This window comes from Vicia villosa, unplaced genomic scaffold, assembly GCF_029867415.1.
Source record: "Vicia villosa cultivar HV-30 ecotype Madison, WI unplaced genomic scaffold, Vvil1.0 ctg.001445F_1_1, whole genome shotgun sequence".
NCBI classification, from domain to species: domain Eukaryota; kingdom Viridiplantae; phylum Streptophyta; class Magnoliopsida; order Fabales; family Fabaceae; genus Vicia; species Vicia villosa.
This window is the reverse complement of record NW_026705620.1, coordinates 309,289-327,735: the sequence shown is the minus strand read 5'-3', so window position 1 is coordinate 327,735 and position 18,447 is coordinate 309,289. Positions and strand designations below refer to the sequence as shown.

General features: G+C 35.4%; 1 pseudogene; it reads left to right on the top strand.

Moving 5' to 3' along the window:
- Positions 1 to 3,218: 3,218 nt before the first annotated feature.
- On the top strand, positions 3,219 to 4,922 carry LOC131635208 (uncharacterized; annotated as a pseudogene).
- Positions 4,923 to 18,447: the final 13,525 nt, after the last annotated feature.

The following is an 18,447-nucleotide window of genomic DNA, read 5'->3' as shown; positions in this document are numbered from 1 at the left end:
GGTTTATGAAAAGGGGACAACTTCTCTATCCATCACAAAAAGTTGGGTAGTATGCCTTCAACCAATCACATGATTCTATCTCATTTAACACATTTAATTATTTATTAAAATACTACAAATGTTTATTGTTTTCAAAACATTTTACAAAGAAGATAATGTTACCCAATTTTTTGAGTTGGGTAAATAAGAATTCACCGTTTTATAAATGTTTGAAATGCAAAATATTTACTAAATTATTAATCAATTCAACTTAATATATATTTCTTCAATCAATAATAAAACCAATTCATTTAGTTTTTGTTGTCATTTTTTAATTAAAATAAAATTTAATTAACTTTAACTTTTTTTAAAAAAATTATATACGCAATAGTTATAAAACCAATTAACATTGTTATATAAGTAATATAGATTAAAAAAACCATATCTCTTTATTTAATTAAATATAATAATTAGTGTCTTATTTTCTACTTCAATTGAATGGCGCAGGTTTATTGGAGAATAAAGTTACAATAATAATGATAATTGAATAAAAATACTTACAAGAAGTCACATACATAGTGATAATATAGATGAGAATTTATTTCTATTCATTTGGAAAGGAAGGTAGATACAACAGGTGAGCATTATCAGTGCACTAACTATATTCATAAAAAAAAAAACTTAAGACACTATACAAAAGCATTAACACTGCACTACTAATTGATAAAAAAAAATTGAGGCACTAGGCGCCTACCCTTTGGGCCGGGCTGTGAAAAACAACCTGCAAGTCGAAATGTGGGAGTGGGATTATTAATTAATTATAATTTGATATTTATTATTTATTTTTAAAAAGAGGAGAAAATTTAGTATCGTAGGTATGAGTAAGTTTTATTAAATTATTTTAAAAACTAAAATAAAATAATATTTATTCATGATTTTAATAACATTATAATCGATTATCAAATATAACTAACATGCATAAAAGAAGAAATTACAAATTAAATAAAAATATGAGAGCTGCTATTTTTACACCAAAATTCAACACCGTATAGTTACACCCACTAAAATACAGCCTATGCACATGAGTTATTTGTATCAGAAAGAAAAAATAATAATAATTAAATATGATAAAGTTACAAAACCGTATAAATTACGGTGTAAGTGTCACCAATAAATGTAGGAATATCATTTCCCTAAAAATATATAGTCGTTTAAAGAATGCATTCTTGTTTATTAAGAAATTTCCAAATGCAACTGCATTGGCATATATGCCTTTGAACTCGGGTGTCGTGGCTTGTTTCAACTTTCAAAGTAACAGTGAGGACGTCAATATGGTGGTTGTGACTTGTGAGGACCACCCTGAAGGAAGGAAAAAACAGCAAAGTTGATTTTTGTCATCAAAATCATAAACGACACTCTCGGACTGACCCGCGTAAGCACTTATGGGTTGGTGTTGTGAGAATGTCACATTTCTCAAAGGTATTATTAGTTTCCTGTATCTAAAAAGCTATCAGCTGGCGTTTTTCTAAATTAGAGAGGTGGATTTATACAATTTGGGAAGAGGTTATGAAGAGGTGCATTTATACTATTTGAAAAGAGGTTGTGAAAACTAAGTAGATTGAAAAATGTGAGAATGATAAAAAAAAAAGAGAGAATGATAATGGGATTAATCGAAGAGGTTAGGTGCATTACTTGAAGCAGTGGGTTTATAAAAACTTAATATTAATTAATTAATTAATTACAAAAATGGTGGATTAAATAGTAATTTATTAATAATTTTTATATTTATTTAATTAATTGGTAAAAATATGGATAGGTTACCTGGGATTGGTGGGTTTACTTATTAATAATTTTTATTTAATTAATTGATAAAAAGATTTGAAGCAAAATTTTAGTGAGAATAAGTATAGGATTATAATTTAGTATGATTCTTGCCAGCTAAACTTCAAGTTGTTAAATTTAGAGTTAAAAGGGAGTGCACTGACAGTGTAAAATAATTTTACACTATCATCCAATAGAAAATCATAAAGGTGCCATGTCATTAAGTTTTTTTTAAATAAAAAAATGGTTTAATTAGATACGGATGGTGATTGGTTGACAGTGTAAAAATATTTTACACTGTCAGTGCATCACCCCTTTTGTCTTAAATTTATCGCAAATTTTATATTTATTAAATTTTTTCCATCAAATCTTTTCAGTGGCATTTCTCTTTCATCAAACACCTTGCCTCACACCTTGCTCCTTCCAAAACCCAACCGTGGTTGAAACCCTCCTCGCCCACCTTCACACCAGCATGCAACATTCCCGATTCTCTCTCTGCTTCCTTGGTTTCATCATTATCATCATCTTCAAACTTAATTTTACCCTCTTAATTCGACATTTAATTTTATGCTATACTGTAATTCAGTAAACAATCCAATTCATTTTTCACTATTATTAGCAACTTTGTAAATTATAATAAGTTATGGATATGAATCACTATTTTCCTTTCTATGTTCAACATTTTACTTAGAAAGGTTGCTTTTCAATGATTGTCCGAAAATAAGAACAATTGCTTGTTAAGGCTAATAAATTGAAATTGTTTTTTTTTTTGACTTTATACCACCGGTTTAGTCCGATTCGGGGGCGAGTTCTGGCATCAAGTGGTTACATCCCCCTCCCGATCGCAGTTGCGGGGATCGAACCGTGGTTCTTCCTACCAAGTCCAGCGCCAATCACCACTGGAATTGAAATTGTTTAATTCATTGAAATTGTTTCATATTCTTAAACCTATTAATTGACTTTTAGTTAGTGTTCTTTAAGGCTTTTTTTACCCATGCAATAATATTGTGATAATATTGATTGATTTGTTAAACAATTATGAATGTGATGCGGTTATTTCCTTTCCAAAGTAACACTCCCTTGATCACATAGTATTCCGGTTCATGGATTTTGTTCAATACTAAGATATTTACTGTATCTCTTGGATAAACGTTGTTATTTACTAGTACAATCTCTATAAATTTTTAATAAAACATCAAATTAACCAATAACAGAGCCTTTAATTTGTTGCATTCTCTCCGGTGAAGGTTAATAAATTATTTTTTTCCTTTCCAATGTCATATACTACCTAGAAACTATAACAACTTCAAAAGTATTATCAATTTTTTCCACTAATTTAAAAAGAAACAAGACGTTCATATTAGTAACTGTTTGTACTTTGTATTATTTTACTTCTGCAATTGCGTATTTGCAATAATATGGATGCAGCTCAATCAGATGAACAAGCTTACAATGTTCGACTGAGAGTTATGTTCGACAGAGAAAGGAACAAAGTTCTTTATGTTGAGGCTGGTAAGGATTTCGTTGATGCTCTCTTCAGTTTCTTAACATTGCCTTTAGGGACTATTACCAGACTCGTATCTAAAGACTCAAATATTGAAGCAGTTCGAGTTGGAAGCCTGACTTCACTCTATCAAAGCATAGCAGCTCTTGATGAACAATATCTATGTACACATACATGCAAGGAAATGCTACTCAATCCAAGAAACTCATTGGAAGCTTATTGCCACAAACTCAAACTCAACATCGATGATACTGAACCTATGCAGTATTTCCTCTGTGACAATTGGGAGTGTAATAGGAACCGTTTAAGCCTATTCATGAATCAAAGGTGTGGATGTGGAAAAGTAATGAATAGAGTTTCATTCCTATACTCACAACCAGAAGATCAGAGTTTAGAAAATGGGTTTGCTAAGGAAAATGCTTCATTTATCGTTTCTGATGATCTTTCTGTGATGCCTAATATTTATGGATCTGTTGTATATCTACATCACAAACATAAAATCACGAACTTTGAAGCCATTGTGGAACAAATTGTTGAAATCACCAAAAAAGAGGCATGCATGCTACTATCTCTATAACTCTCATCTTGTATTTGATTTTGTTTTTTCTAATTAAAAATTTCTTCATGTTTTTCTCAGGTAGTTGATATTCTGAAGTTGTCATTGACATCAAAGACACCTTTGACAGATTTCATCTTTAAGAAGAAACATTTCGTTGTCCAACATAAAAATAGAAACCAAACTGAATTTATGATTCGAGAGAAGACATCCAACAAGTGTAGGCATATGTCTTTGAAAGTTGTGAGACAAAAATCAACTGGAAAGATTTTGTTTGCTGAAGCAGGAGTAGATTTTATTGACTTTGTTTTCAGCTTCCAAACTTTTCCCTTAGGAGGAGTGTTGCATATGCTTCAAGGAGACTCTTCTTTAGAATGTATTGATAATTTATATAAAAGTGTGGCAAAGTTGAGTCCAGATATGTATTTAGTGTCACAGGAAGTGAGAGAAAAGCTAAGCCAGCCTCTTGTTGCTGCACAATTTGAGCTCAGCAACCAGATATTACCAATTGCTGCAGCTTCCTTACCTATCTATTACTATCGTTCTCACATAGGGAAAACATGGTCTGGTTATGCCATTACTACTTCAAGCAAACGTGGGGGAAGTTCTGTACCTTTGAAGTTGGTAGATCCTAAGTTTTCAGCTTCAAGTTCTTCAACTTTGGGAATATTTGCAAAAGGTCCATCCTTGTTTATGGTGACAGATGATTTGGTTGTGACTCCAATATCGTCCTTCAATGCTATTTCATATCTAAATAGTTTAAATATTCCTCTGTTGGATGTGGAAGAAAGAGTTGTTAAAATTGGTCTAAAGGAGGTAAATTCACTGTGTAATACTCTTAGCATTGTTATTCATTTTTTATTCATTATTTATTTCAATGTCTGTATTGTTTATATATTGCAGGGTCTCAGTATTCTTAAAGCTTCTCTGACCTCAACTTCTGCTTTAACAAATGGTCTCACCAATGCTTTGAAACCGCTGAAGCAGTGGTGGCTTTCGTTGTGGTTGTGGTTGGTCATCATGATTGTGTTAGTTTCTTTTGCGGTTTTTGGTCAAGCATAACTAATGTTGTTTATGATGAGGTAGGATCGAACCAATGTTGCAGTACAACAAAAGCCATGGTATCAACCTATTCATAGACAATTAAAAAATTTCCTTTGGATTGCTTGCAGTTGATATATACAATTTCATCATATGTTTGATTTTATTTTGTCCTTCTCAATGATATATTTACATGGGAAAAGCTAACATGTGTCCTAAGGGCACGTGTTAGCATGACCCTATTTACATTTATAATATTCTAAATGATCTTATGCAATTTGTAGCTTATTAATCTTTATGGCATCTACTTAAAAAACTGAATGAATCTATGTAGTAAGCTTACCAAGTGTACAACATACATGCAATGCATGAAAAAATACATATTATATAGTATATACTGTGAGAACTGAGAAGATAACTACAATTTGAAGAGCTTTCTGTGATGGGCTATTAAAGTTGTAAATCAAACATAAAAGGTATGCATGTTAGCAAAAATATTGCATGCACGCACTGGCATAATTAATACAAGAATAATACTAGTAGCTCTAAATTTTTGGGAGAAACATAACACATATCTAGATTAGATAGAACTATGGCACCCAACAGCCCAATAACTGACCCAATTATGGTTCATATTAAGATTGAGGTCAATCCACTCTACTAACTCCATGAAAAAGATATCTGTTTTAATTCTACTATGAGGGACCTTGTGAGTCCAAAGTTGCTTTGCTTTGGGACAATTCATTAAAGCATGCAGTGTTGATTCCTTGACCCCTCCACATATCTTGCAATCATCCGCCAAACCCTTTCAAGTTTTTATTATAGTTGGTTAAAAGTAAGGGTGGCAAAATGGATGGATTGGATGGTTAATAGATGGACCAAACTAATCAATTAATCCCATACCAATCCACTTAACTCTCTTAATAAAAATCCAATCCAATCCATCCATTAACATATTTTTAATGGATGGATATCCATCCAAAAAATAATTAAAATTTTTAAAATTTTTTTAAATATCCAAAAAAACTCGATATTTCATTTTTCTAAAAAATATCGATTTTTTTGTTTTTCCGAAAAAAAACTCAACTTTTTTGTTTTTCAGAAAAAACTCAATTTTTTGGTTTTTCTGAATAAACTCGATTTTTTATTTTTTCTAAAAACCTTAGTTATTTCGTTTTATTATTGGAAAAACTCGATTTTTCGAAAAACCTAGATTCTTTGTTTTTCCGAAAAAAACTCGATTATTTCATTTTTTTGAAAAAACATGATTTTTTCATTTTTCCAAAAAAAACTCAACTTTTTTGTTTTTCCGGAAAAAAACTCGACTTTTCGTTTTTCTGAAATAACTCGATTTTTTTGTTTTTTTCGAAAAACCCCGGTTATTTGTTTTTGTGGAAAAACTGGATTTTTTTCCGAAAAAACTCGATTTTTTTTTGTTTTTCAGAGAAAACTCGATTTTTTCATTTTTCTGAAAAAAATTGCTTTTTTCGTTTTTCGGAAAAACTCGATTTTTTCATTTTTCCGAAAAAAACTCGATTTTTTCGTTTTTCCAAAAAAACTGCTTTTTTCGTTTTTCGGAAAAACTCGATTTTTTAAAAAAACTCTATTTTTAGTTTAATAGATCCAATTGTCACTCCTAGTTAAAAGTCGACCGTGGCACATCAACCAAATGAATAATTATTGTTCCAAATTATTGTAGAATGTATTCAATGTCTTGCATTAACTTGCTTAATTTATTTAAATGTTTTTCCTAAAGTAAAAATTGGGAAAGATATTCCTTAATACCAATAAAAAATTGGGAAATGAAATTGTATTGGATAAAGTACAATTAGGCGATCAATTAAAAAAATACAATTACGTGACATGCATAAGGATTTTTAGAGACTTTAAGTTGTTTAGTTATTAAGTCCAGGATTTTTGTAGCTGATCCTGGAAATAACTTTTAATAAGAGGCTAAAGATTGTTCGCGAGAAATAAATTGACACACATGGCGGGACACGTTTGTGTTGAGTCTATCTCATTTCGTGCATGAGATTAAGAGGTGGGAGAAAATAAGGTGATCAAGGAAATCCACATCCAAATGGGGAACAACTCCTAGGAGGAAATACCAGTGCTGCACAAGCATATGAAGTTAGTTCGTGCTCAGTGGCTGCATCGTCGCCAGCCCGTAGTGCACCAACAACTACGAGTCAACCGTTGACTCCAAGGCCAACTATTTCCAACACTACAAGTCCATATATGCCTAGTTTCATTATGCCCTAGATTGGTGGGGAACGACCGTACGGAATGCCAACAACAATGATGGCTGGATTACACTGTAGTTATTCAATGTTTACTGAAAATTCGGCATAAACATTCTCACCCTACCATGTGTCGAGCCCTTTAGGAAACCAGTTTGGTCGTCCAACTAGTTTAGGGTTTTCGTCCCAAGCAATTCCTACTTTCACCATGAATTATGTTGCAGTCACGAGGCAACAGATGGATGAAAGTAATTACGAAATGGTCCATTTGCTTACGCAACAAATGGGGACCATACTATGGCCTTTAATACAGAGTTTGACCCAAAATTACCAAACATTGGAAAATCAAATGACTCGTATAGGTGATTTCCTTGGTGCTTCTAGAGTGCCAGTTCGATATGCTGAACCACCACCACCTTTAGAGGTGCAAGTGAAATATGAAGAAGTGGTTGATGAAAACATTGGTCATGCACAAGAAATCTCTCACTTTGTCGAATAAATACCAATAGCTATTGAACCACCTCATGTGGTAATAGCGAACCAAAATTAGAACGCCGACCAAGTGGTTAAGCGGGTCCGACACGAGGAAGCAGCCGAGGAACAAGACCTAGAAGCCATTGTCGAACGTATTATGGTTAGGAATGAATTGAATACTGGAAGTCAGAGAACTACTTATGTCTCGCCAATGCCAGATTTTGTGTTACAAACAGAGTTTCCAAGAGGTTGGAAACTCCTAAAATTTACTAATTTCGCAGGGGACATCGAAGAGTCCACTGTCGAACACGTCTCCAGATACCAGACTGAGTTGGGCGACGTAGTAGTAAATAAGGAATTACGGATGAAGTATTTTCCTCATTATGTCACTAAAAATGAGTTTACTTAGTTTAACACAGTTCCCCCAAGTTCACTCCAGAGGCGGAGCCAATTGGAGAAGTTGTTTCATGAGTAATTTACATGGGACACTCCAAAATAAGCTTAATGGAATTGTCCAGTGTCAAACGAAAGAGCACCGAGTCGATAGATAAATATCTCAATAGGTTTAGACTTTTGAAAGCAAGATGCTTTACACAAGTCCCTAAACACAAGTTGGTCGAAATGACTGCTAATGGACTAGAGTATTCTATTAGAAAGAAATTATTGAATACTCATTCTGTGAAAGATATGACTCGGTTAGCCTTCAGGGTTCGACAGATCGAACGTCTGAAAGCTAAGAAGTCCAGATCGAGTAAATTCCACAAAAAAGGAAAGGTTGCTAACATAACAATCGACGAATGTTCTTATGAGATGAAGGGTCAGGGGAGGAGACAGAGGTTAATATGGTTGAACTTCATCATGGGACGCCTTATACGTGTAGGTTGTTGAAACTGTCGAATGGGAAAAATCCCGTTGAAATTGGAAAGAATGGCAATGCCATCACTAAAACTTAACTTTTTGATATAACTAAGTGTGACACAATATTTGATTTATTAGAAACTGACGGTCAAATTGTGGTCCCTCAGGGCCTAAAGAATCCCCCACTTGAGCAAAAGAAGAAAAGGGGATTATGCAAATTTCATGATTTTCTTGGTCATAAAACATCTCAATGTGTCCTTTTTAGGAATATGGTGTAAAAAGCTCTAAAAGAATAGAGGCTTAAATTTGGCGAGAAGCCAAAAATGCAAGTCAACGAGGATCTTTTGAAGGTCGAAGAGGCTTTATACGCAGAGCATTTGGATTGCATGAAGGTTGAAGTTACCAAGGACTTCAACATATAGGTTATGATGGTCGAAACTACTGAAGGTTTTTACGAGAAGTTGGAAAATGAGCTGCAAGCAGTATATCCCCAACTGAGGAGAGCTTAGTTGATTTCCAAGAGAAATGCAGAGTGAAGGGGTCAAGGGCCAAACAATGTCCAAGATGCAATGTTGTGTATGATGAATAGGTGGCGGAAAGAAACGAGGCTCCCAAAGAAGAGGCTCTTGCGAAAGAGAAGCCTCTAGTTCTAAGGTTCGTTTTCGACAAGAAAGGAAATCCTCAACGTAACGAGGAGTACATGAGATTATTCCAACAACCTCGTCCAAAAACCTTTCGTCCTCCATCGAACTCTCCACAAGAAAAATGGGTGGAACTAGTGAATCAAAAGGGAGGAAAAAGGCCAAAGTGGAAGGTGATCGTTCATGGACCAGAGTCCTAGGAGAAAATGGTGGAGCCTAAGGGGTATCAGGTTTCTATTAACTATAAAGGGAAAAATCCGATGACAAGGACTCAGTTGAGGCATAATCAAAGGATTATGAAAGCTCGAAGAGAGGCTTCAACATCCCAGTTGAAACCCTTCAAAGACATCAGGCCGGTTGAAAGCATGCAACTAGCGGAAACTGTAAACTAGAGGTTCTATCCAAAGTCAAGGTTGACAGAGAAGGAGAAGATCACAACTAATCAAAGGTTAGCTATGAGAGTAGCTCCTCTGGAAACAAGGAGTTAGTTGCAGCACAAAAGGTTGAGTATACTCCAGCGTTTGAAGGTGAGGAGGAAGAAGAGCGTGATTCTAAACCGTCTCCTGAAGATGAAATGATGGATGACAATCATGATGAAGAATTCAACATAAATTAGGGGATCATGTGGATCTTGCCTACTGAGTTCGACAAAGTGCCGAAGGTATCAAAAAACTAAGTGAATTACATCCCAGACGAAGTGGCTTATAAGAAACCTTTGTGCTACTATATTATGAATAGTGGTGTAGTGGATGAACAAAAGGTTGTGTTTGAGAAACCAAACCTCGGAATGTATATCATCTTAAACCCTTGTTCATAAGGGCGAAAGTCGATGGTATGCCAGTAAACAAAGTGTTCTTTGATGGGGGTAGATGTGAATTTAATGCCACACGCTCTAGTCGAGAAAATGGGAAAGTGTGGATCAGATATTTGACCACACAATATGGTTTTATCAAACTATGAAGGAAAAACCAGTAGCATACTTGGGGTTATCCAGATCGAGGTAGTTGTCACAATAACTACCAAATCAACATTGTTCATGGTGATCGACTCCAAACCAAACTCCATGGGATAGGTGCAGTACCTTCTACGTTACACCAAATGATTTCCATTTTGAGGAAAGACGGAGTGGTGGAAAATATAGAGGTCGATCAGAGCTATTGTAAGGATTATGAGGCCAATATTGGAAATAAATCTTCTGACCAGCACTTGGAAAATGTAGCGCCTTGTGATGATGTTACTCATACTCATAAGGAAAATCCAAATATTTTTCTAAGCTTGGCTCTGATCATGGTTTCATGTGGGATACTGAAGAGGCATTAATGCCTACAGAATCGAATCCACCCATGTGGTAGACTGAAGTCGACAATGATGATCAGTGAGTCGGAGAGTCTAGCTCGAATTTCGGCCTATATGGCTGAAAACAAAATAAAATCGACCTTAGAGGATTAAAAGTTACAAAGCGTGGTTGTCGAAGCGAAATCAAAAATTAGGAAAGAGGCCATCAAGACCAAACAACAACTTTAGAAAGCCGTAAGTTAGATTGCATATATGACAATAAGCCTTTGGGATTCAAAAGAGACCCATTGAATACAACACAAAATATGCAAGCCCAAGATTCTCTAGAGGAAATTGATTTTGGGGATGGTATGGCGAAAAAACCAACTTACATCAGCATTAAAGTTGAGTCGAAGACGAGGGTTAGCATAATCAAGCTGTTAAAGGAGTATAGAGATTGTTTCGCTTGGGACTATGGAGAGATGCATGGATTAAGTTGAAAGGTCGTGGAGCATTGGTTATGTAACACCCTTCTAATTATGAGGAAATATGGATTGAAAATGAATTCACTAAAGTGTGCTTTCTGTGTACATGTAAGAGACTTTTTAGGTTTCGTAGTACACAAAAAAGGCATAGAGATCAACCAAACCAAAACAAGGCAATTTTAGATCTCAAGCCTCTGTCGACAAAGAAACAATTGCAGTCTTTGGTTTGGAAAATCAACTTCTTGAGAAGATTTATTTCAAATCTAAGTGGCAAGACAAAGGTTTTCTCACCATTACTGAAGATCAAGATGGAAAATGATTTTCACCGGGGAAAGGATCAACAAGAGGCTTTCAATGCATTCAAAGAATATATGATAAAGCCTCCTATGTTATTACCACCTAATAGAAATAGGAGCATGAGATTATACATAGTTACATCTGATTTAAAAATAGGAAGCATGTTAGCCCAAGAGGAGGATAGTGGAGTCGAAAGACCCATATATTACCTTAGTCGAGTATTTATAGATGCAAAAACTAGGTATAGTATGATAGAAAAACTATGCTTGTGTTTGTATTTCTCATGTATGAAACTTAAGCAATATATTAAAATAGTCAATGTTTATGTTTTATCTCATTATGATGTTATTAAACATATGTTGTCCAAACCAATCTTGCATAGTCGAATTGTCAGATATCGATTGGTGAACGCTAATCGTAAAATATTTGGAAAATCCAATTGGAGACACCGAAAGAAAAATCAAATACAGGGCTTTACGCTATGTATCCATGGGCAATGAGTTGTTCAAGAAGACCCCTGGAAGAGTTTTACTTGTGATTAGGGAATACAGACGCATATTTGGCAGTTTTCTAAGTTCACAGTGGAGCTTATGGTGCCCACCAAGCTGGCCATAAAATGAAGTGGCTTCTATTTCGGCAAGGGATATATTGGCCAAGTATGCTAATGGATTGCGTTGAATTTACTAAAGGATGCAAATAATGCCAAAAACATGCAGGTTTTCATATGTGCCCACACGTGAATTGCACACAATTATTATTCCGTGACCATTTCGAGGTTGGGCATTGGATATCATAGGAGAAATTCAATCAGCTTCGTCGAAACAACAGAATTTTACCTGGGTGGGAATAGATTACTTCACCAAGTGGATAGAGGCAATAGCGTTCATCCAAAAACCCATCATTTAGAGGTTTGGTATTCCTGAGACAATCACTACAGTCCAATGGCCAGTGTTATAGGACGTAACATGCAATAATTTACATCTGAAAAAAGGGTTCAAGTTGGTTACTTCCACACCATATTACACACAGGCAAATGGTCAAGTCGAAGCTGCCAACAAAATGACAATTGGGTTGATTAAGAAAAATGTTTCTAAGAAACCTAATAATTGGCATAAGCCGTTAGATAAGGTCCTTTAGGATTGTCGAACGTCTCCTAAGGAAGAAACTGGGTCGACATCTTTTCGATTAATGTTTGGACATAAAGTTGTTTTACCAGTCGAGATACACTTTACGCGTGGAAAGTTATTCTTCCCATGGATTGAAAAGATAGAACCTTGAGGAAATGGTCTCCAAACTAGGAAGGCTCATTCCAAGTACTATAAACATTTACCAATAATGCGTATGAGATCAAAGAGTTGGGCTTCAATAATGAATCTAAAAGTAAATGGGAAATATTTGAAAAAATATAAACCTATGCTTCAAGAGATTCAAATTACGACAAAATAAAATGTGCAAAATTCCATTAGCCAAAATGGAAAAACACCAAAATGGCTACCACAAGTGTCCCCAAAGGGATTATATTTTCATCAACAAAATACTGCGCATAACAACATAAGGCAAGAAATCAAGATTTAATGTCTACAAAACGAATCTTCTCGAAAATAATCATGCTGTCAATGTGTGCTTTCTTCACCGTCAGCTCACTAAATTTGCCCTTAATTTCTAGAGCCTTTTCACCATGGGAAATTCCTTTGAGAATTTCTTGGTCAATTTCACATTGGTCTGGGAGTTTGTTGGTCGAATCCAGCAGGACTTTGACGTTTGACTTCAACTATGTTCTCTTTAAGTTCAGTGATTTGGGCTTGATAAGTGGATATTTGTCGATTAAAGTCCATACGTTTTTCGACATGTTCTTGGTTCTTAGCTTCAAAATTATTCAATTTTTCCTCATAAGATTTACTGAGGTCCCACTCCGCTTTCATCTCGTTAGTATGGGCTTTGAGCTGACCGTCACTCTGCTTGCCAAGAGAAAGATCATTGATAAGCTGACGAAAGAACGCCTCAAATTCAATAAGGTATTGGACAAAGTCTCAGAGATGTTATATTGAGAAACCTCATCAAACAATTTGAAAACACCATTCACTAAATCTCTGTCGCCTACGGAAACAGAGAGAAAGTCACTAGCGAGCAAATATGATTTTAGTTGTTGCAGCTTGAGGGTCACGGCGACATCGACTTCGGTGAAGGGGGGAGTTGCCAAGGAATGATGTTATGAGCTAGCATATTCTTGTCAAAGTTTTTGGAGTCTCCACAAAGTCTCAGCCGGGTTCTTTCGTTTCAAAGCCAGAATTTTTTCTTGGCTAAAGGAACTGTTGGAGCTGGTGTCTTCGGGGGATTGGTAGTAGAATCAGAATGTGTCAAATTTTCACCAACAGGAGTTTGCTATTCAGAATGTTCCTTAGTAGGAGATTTAGCAGCAGCAACAGGTTGACGTTCTTAGGTGGCTTCTCCATCGCCTTTCTCACCAAGATCGGATGGAGGAACTTTTTGGTCGAAACACAAGTGGGATCATCTGGTTGAGTCGAGTTGGAAGTCACGTCGACTAGGTAATCTTTTTTAGTCTCGAGCGGTGTGGACACGATCACTGACTTTCCCAGTCTAATTCAGTTACTACGAACAGTGCTGACACGACAAGAGAATCTAATTCTATCATCACGAACGATGTAGACACGATTATCTCTCCAAGATCTAATTCGGTTACTACGAACAGTGCTGACACGATCGACCTTTAAAGAGATCTAATTCTATCATCACGAACGGTGTAGACACGATCATCTTTCCAAGATCTAATTCAGGTACTACGAACGGTACTGACACGGTCAACTCTCAGAGATCTAATTCTATCATCACGAACGGTGTGGACACGATCACTGACCTTCCCAGTCTAATTCAGTTACTACGAACAGTGCTGACACGACAAGAGAATCTAATTCTATCATCACAAATGATGTAGACACGATTATCTCTCCAAGATCTAATTTGGTTACTACGAACGGTACTGACACGATCGACCTTTAAAGAGATCTAATTCTATCATCACGAACGGTGTAGACACGATCATCTTTCCAAGATCTAATTTAGGTATTACGAACGGTACTGACACGATCAAATCTCAGAGATCTAATTCCATCATCACGAACGGTGTGGACACGATCAACTGCTTCTAAAGTCTAATTCGGTTACTACGAACGGTGCTCACACAACAAGAGATCTAATTCTATCATCACGAACGATGTAGACACGATCATCTTTCCGAGATCTAATTCAATTATTACGAATGGTACTGACACGATCAACTCTCAAAGATCTAATTCATTTACTACGAACAGTAATGACCCGATCAACACTCAAACAACTACTTCTCAAAACACTCCAAACATGATTTACTGGATGGCATCTTCAAGTCCATCCCCGTCATACACCTGGATGGCATCTTCAAGCCCATCTCCGACAAAGGTCCCTACTTCAGCAAGGGCAAATTTCTTGGTATTCTAGTGTTCAATCATCTTCCACCTTCAGATACCGACTGGCATACAAACCACTCTACATCTTCAGGTTTAAGATAATTGAACAGGGGCAGCTGTCATACCCCAAAATTTGCCCATGGTATTTCTCTTATACAAATTCAAATCAATACACAAAGCTCCTAGACACATTCTCCTACACAAGGCTCTAAAACTAGGGTTTGGCTTATTCAAAGGAAAATCAGTGAATCAATGGATCCAAGGCATCTCATATGGCTCAATATATCTCACATCATCTCCATGACAAGTAGCAAGTCTCATCTCAAAGGATTGGTCACTCAATTGTTCAGAAAGTCAACAGTCGACTAAGTTAACCTAAAAGTCAACTGTGGTCAAAGTAAAGTCAAAACTCCTGATTTTTTGTCAAGATCCTCATATTGAAGTATCATTCACCATTTGATCAAGAATTGATCATGGTTCATCAAGGAAAGATAAAAAATCAACAAAACAAAAGGTTTCTAAATTAGGGTTTTTTATAGGAAAAGTCAACTGAACTTTGACCAGCCATAACTTTCACATAGAACATCCAAAATTTTCCATCCAAAACTCTTCTTGAAGGAAATTTGATTCTCTACAACTTTGTCTCTCACATGCCAAGTCTAAAAATGCACCATTTGAGAGGTATGGACCAAAACATTATAGGTCCTTTTCAAAAGTCAACAAAAAGACACTTTTTCCAAAAGGACATAAAATGTGCATGGAAAATTATTTTGACATGAGACCAAAAACAATGGTTAGAGGACTCTTTAAGCTTTCTAAAAAGTCCTATAATACCTCCATATGACAATTTTTTAGAGAGTTGTGACTTCCTAAAGTTGGCAAATTCTTGATGAAACATGTGAAGCAAATAGGGACCAAAATGGACTTCCTTGCAAATAGGCCTATATTTCTTTGATTCAAACTTGATTTTAACATAAAAGAGAATCCCCAAAGCCCATTGGCATGACATGCTCACATTTATTTTATTTATTCTTGAATTAATTTAATTTTAATTCAATATTATTTAAAATAAAATGCAAAAAAACTAAATCAATGAGTACAAGATATGTTTTTAGCATCCTTGAGGTCCAAGGTATTTATTGAAAGCTGGCAAGATCGAAAATATATTATTAGGAATTGATTGGAGCAAAAATAGGATGATTGGAATCCTATATGAACAAAATCTTTTCTCAAATTTTTCCAATCAATTAACTTATTCTTTGGACCAAATTCTTACCCTAATTTCTTCACCTATATATTCTCAACTCACTCAAAGCTATGAGGGGACGAAATCCTGCCTCAAGAACTGGTACCTTGCTCTCAAAATTTCAAGAAAATTAAAGATTCGGTTTCCACATTGCAGCTTGATTCAAGCCATATAAAGTACTTCAACCAGTCCCTGGGAGTTTTCTGGACGTGGTCATATCCTTACCATCGATTGGAACACTCAGAATCCCAGCCTAGAGCGCACGGTTTGGCCGATTTTTGTTTACATCAATTTCATCTTTTCATGCGTTATAATTGATTTTTGAGTGCATATCTTTGTTTATCTTGATGTCATGGTTGATTATGGGCTCTTAATTCTTTGTTTCCGTGCATAAATCGTGATACTCCATGAATGCCGTTTAGGGTTTTGTTTTAGCGTTTCCTCATACAGGTACAATTAGTACAAATTGAGGGCACCATTAGAATCGTGTGAACAAAACGAGTTCACCTATGGTTTTATTTTTGATGTTTATGCGTGTATGGGGATTTTGTGAATTCGCAGGTGTGATAGGTATACCTTTTTACAGCTATTCTATTAAGAACGCTGTAAAAAGGGTATTTACAGGTTTTAATGAAGAAGATGACGAGCTGTCATCACGTTATTAGCCAATTTCAAATTTCGCGCGCTCTACCACACTAACCAGTTTGTTTTTATTTTATCCATCAAGTGCATCTGTATAACAGCGAAACATGAATGGCCCAGTGGCGACAGGAAGCGCATAAGGCCTTTATGCCTGAGGGGAGGGGTTCGATTCCCACTCTCAACATATTTTTCCAATTTTTTCTTATATTGTTCCTACTACAGATCCCACGCAAGTGGCCAAGGCACGCACACCATGAACCTTCATCTGGCAACCGTCAGATCTCCTGGAGGCATGATCCAACGTTTCTGAAAGCACAATCATATGATGAACCCTCAGGAGTGCGCCCCATACAATCCTCAGCTAAGTTTTTCTTTTTATTTTTTATTTATTATTATATAAACTTGTTTTTTTATTAATATATTTATATATATATATATATATATATATATATATATATTTGTTTTTACTAATATATATTAGTTTTCTAAAAAGCATTTATTTTATAATAGTACTATTATTTTAGTTTATTCAATATATTTCTTTTAATATATTTATTTTATTCCCAATAATTAATATATTTATTATTTATCTATTTCTTTTTATTTTTATATTATTTATTTAGTTCTTTAATTAGATAATTTATTTAAATATTTTCAATAATTCATAGGTATTTTATTTTCACTCATAAAAATCATAAAAATGCTTTTTCCGATTATTCATTTTTCTTTCCTCGATTTAATTAATTAGGTCGTGAGACCAATAATTAATTAAATCGGTCGATTTTCTTATTTAATTCGTATCCTAATCAGGGTTTATGAGGATCATTCCCTACACTGAATATTTCTTTGTGCCTTTTCAGGGTTACTCGTCAAGTACACTCCGACTACGCGTCACGTCAGATACGAAGCTAAGTATTCAATTAAATTTCAAAGTCTATTTTGTTTCCTTTTATTTTTTAAGATTTACTCTTTAAACCTCTTGTGAACTGAGCATGCATTCACCTTTCTTCTGCCTTTGCCTTGTCATTTTTAGGGTTAACCCCGAGGCTTCCTCCGACCGCCAACCATGTCAGATCAAATTCAAAGCTAAGTGCCTGTTTATTTATTTATTTTTTATTTCTTTATCCTTTTGTTGTTTAGGGTTAGTTTTGTTTGCCTCCGAACCGATAATGCACTCACCCCTTTTTTTTGTTTATTCTTCCTTTTCCAATCTTCAGGGTTTATCAATTGCCAAAGCTATGAGTGTCGGTAACCCTAAACCCTAAACTATTATATCCTCTATTTTTTTATCCCGCTGGTTTCAATTCCCCTCTCCTCCGCTGGTTTCAATTTCCCTTCCCTATTATTACTGCTTATATTAAATTGTGTGGTTAGTAATTCTAGGGAGTGTAACTTATTAACTGAATTAGCATCACGTAAATTTACAAAATAACATAACTGAACATAATCACGTGATTGGTGCACACACACACACTTTTGGGTAAACCTCTCTGTTGCCTGTTGCCTGTTGCCTGTTGCCTTATTGCCTTGTATTTCTTTGCAGAATAGCCAGTCCTTCGAATACGAGGATACCTCAGCCATGTTGCCTCGATTAAGATCATGGTCCCTAATGATGATGCCTTCGATATACATGACCTCGACCCTCGGAAGTTGCCTACGAAAAAGGCTGAGGTATCCTCTGGCTGCCTACGAAAAAGGCTATTCTGATCCTTCCCTTAGACTACCTGCCTCTCTATGGCATGGGTCAGTCTTATGGCGAACGAGAATGCGATGACCCGTTTACATCCAAACGAAAGGCTTCCTGCCCTCTCATGGCATGGATAGACCCTTTCATTCTGAAAGGCTAAAAGAAACCTATCATCTAAGTTTAAGGTAATTGCCCCTAATTGCTTTGCCTTGCTCTAAACTTTTTATATTCTTTCTC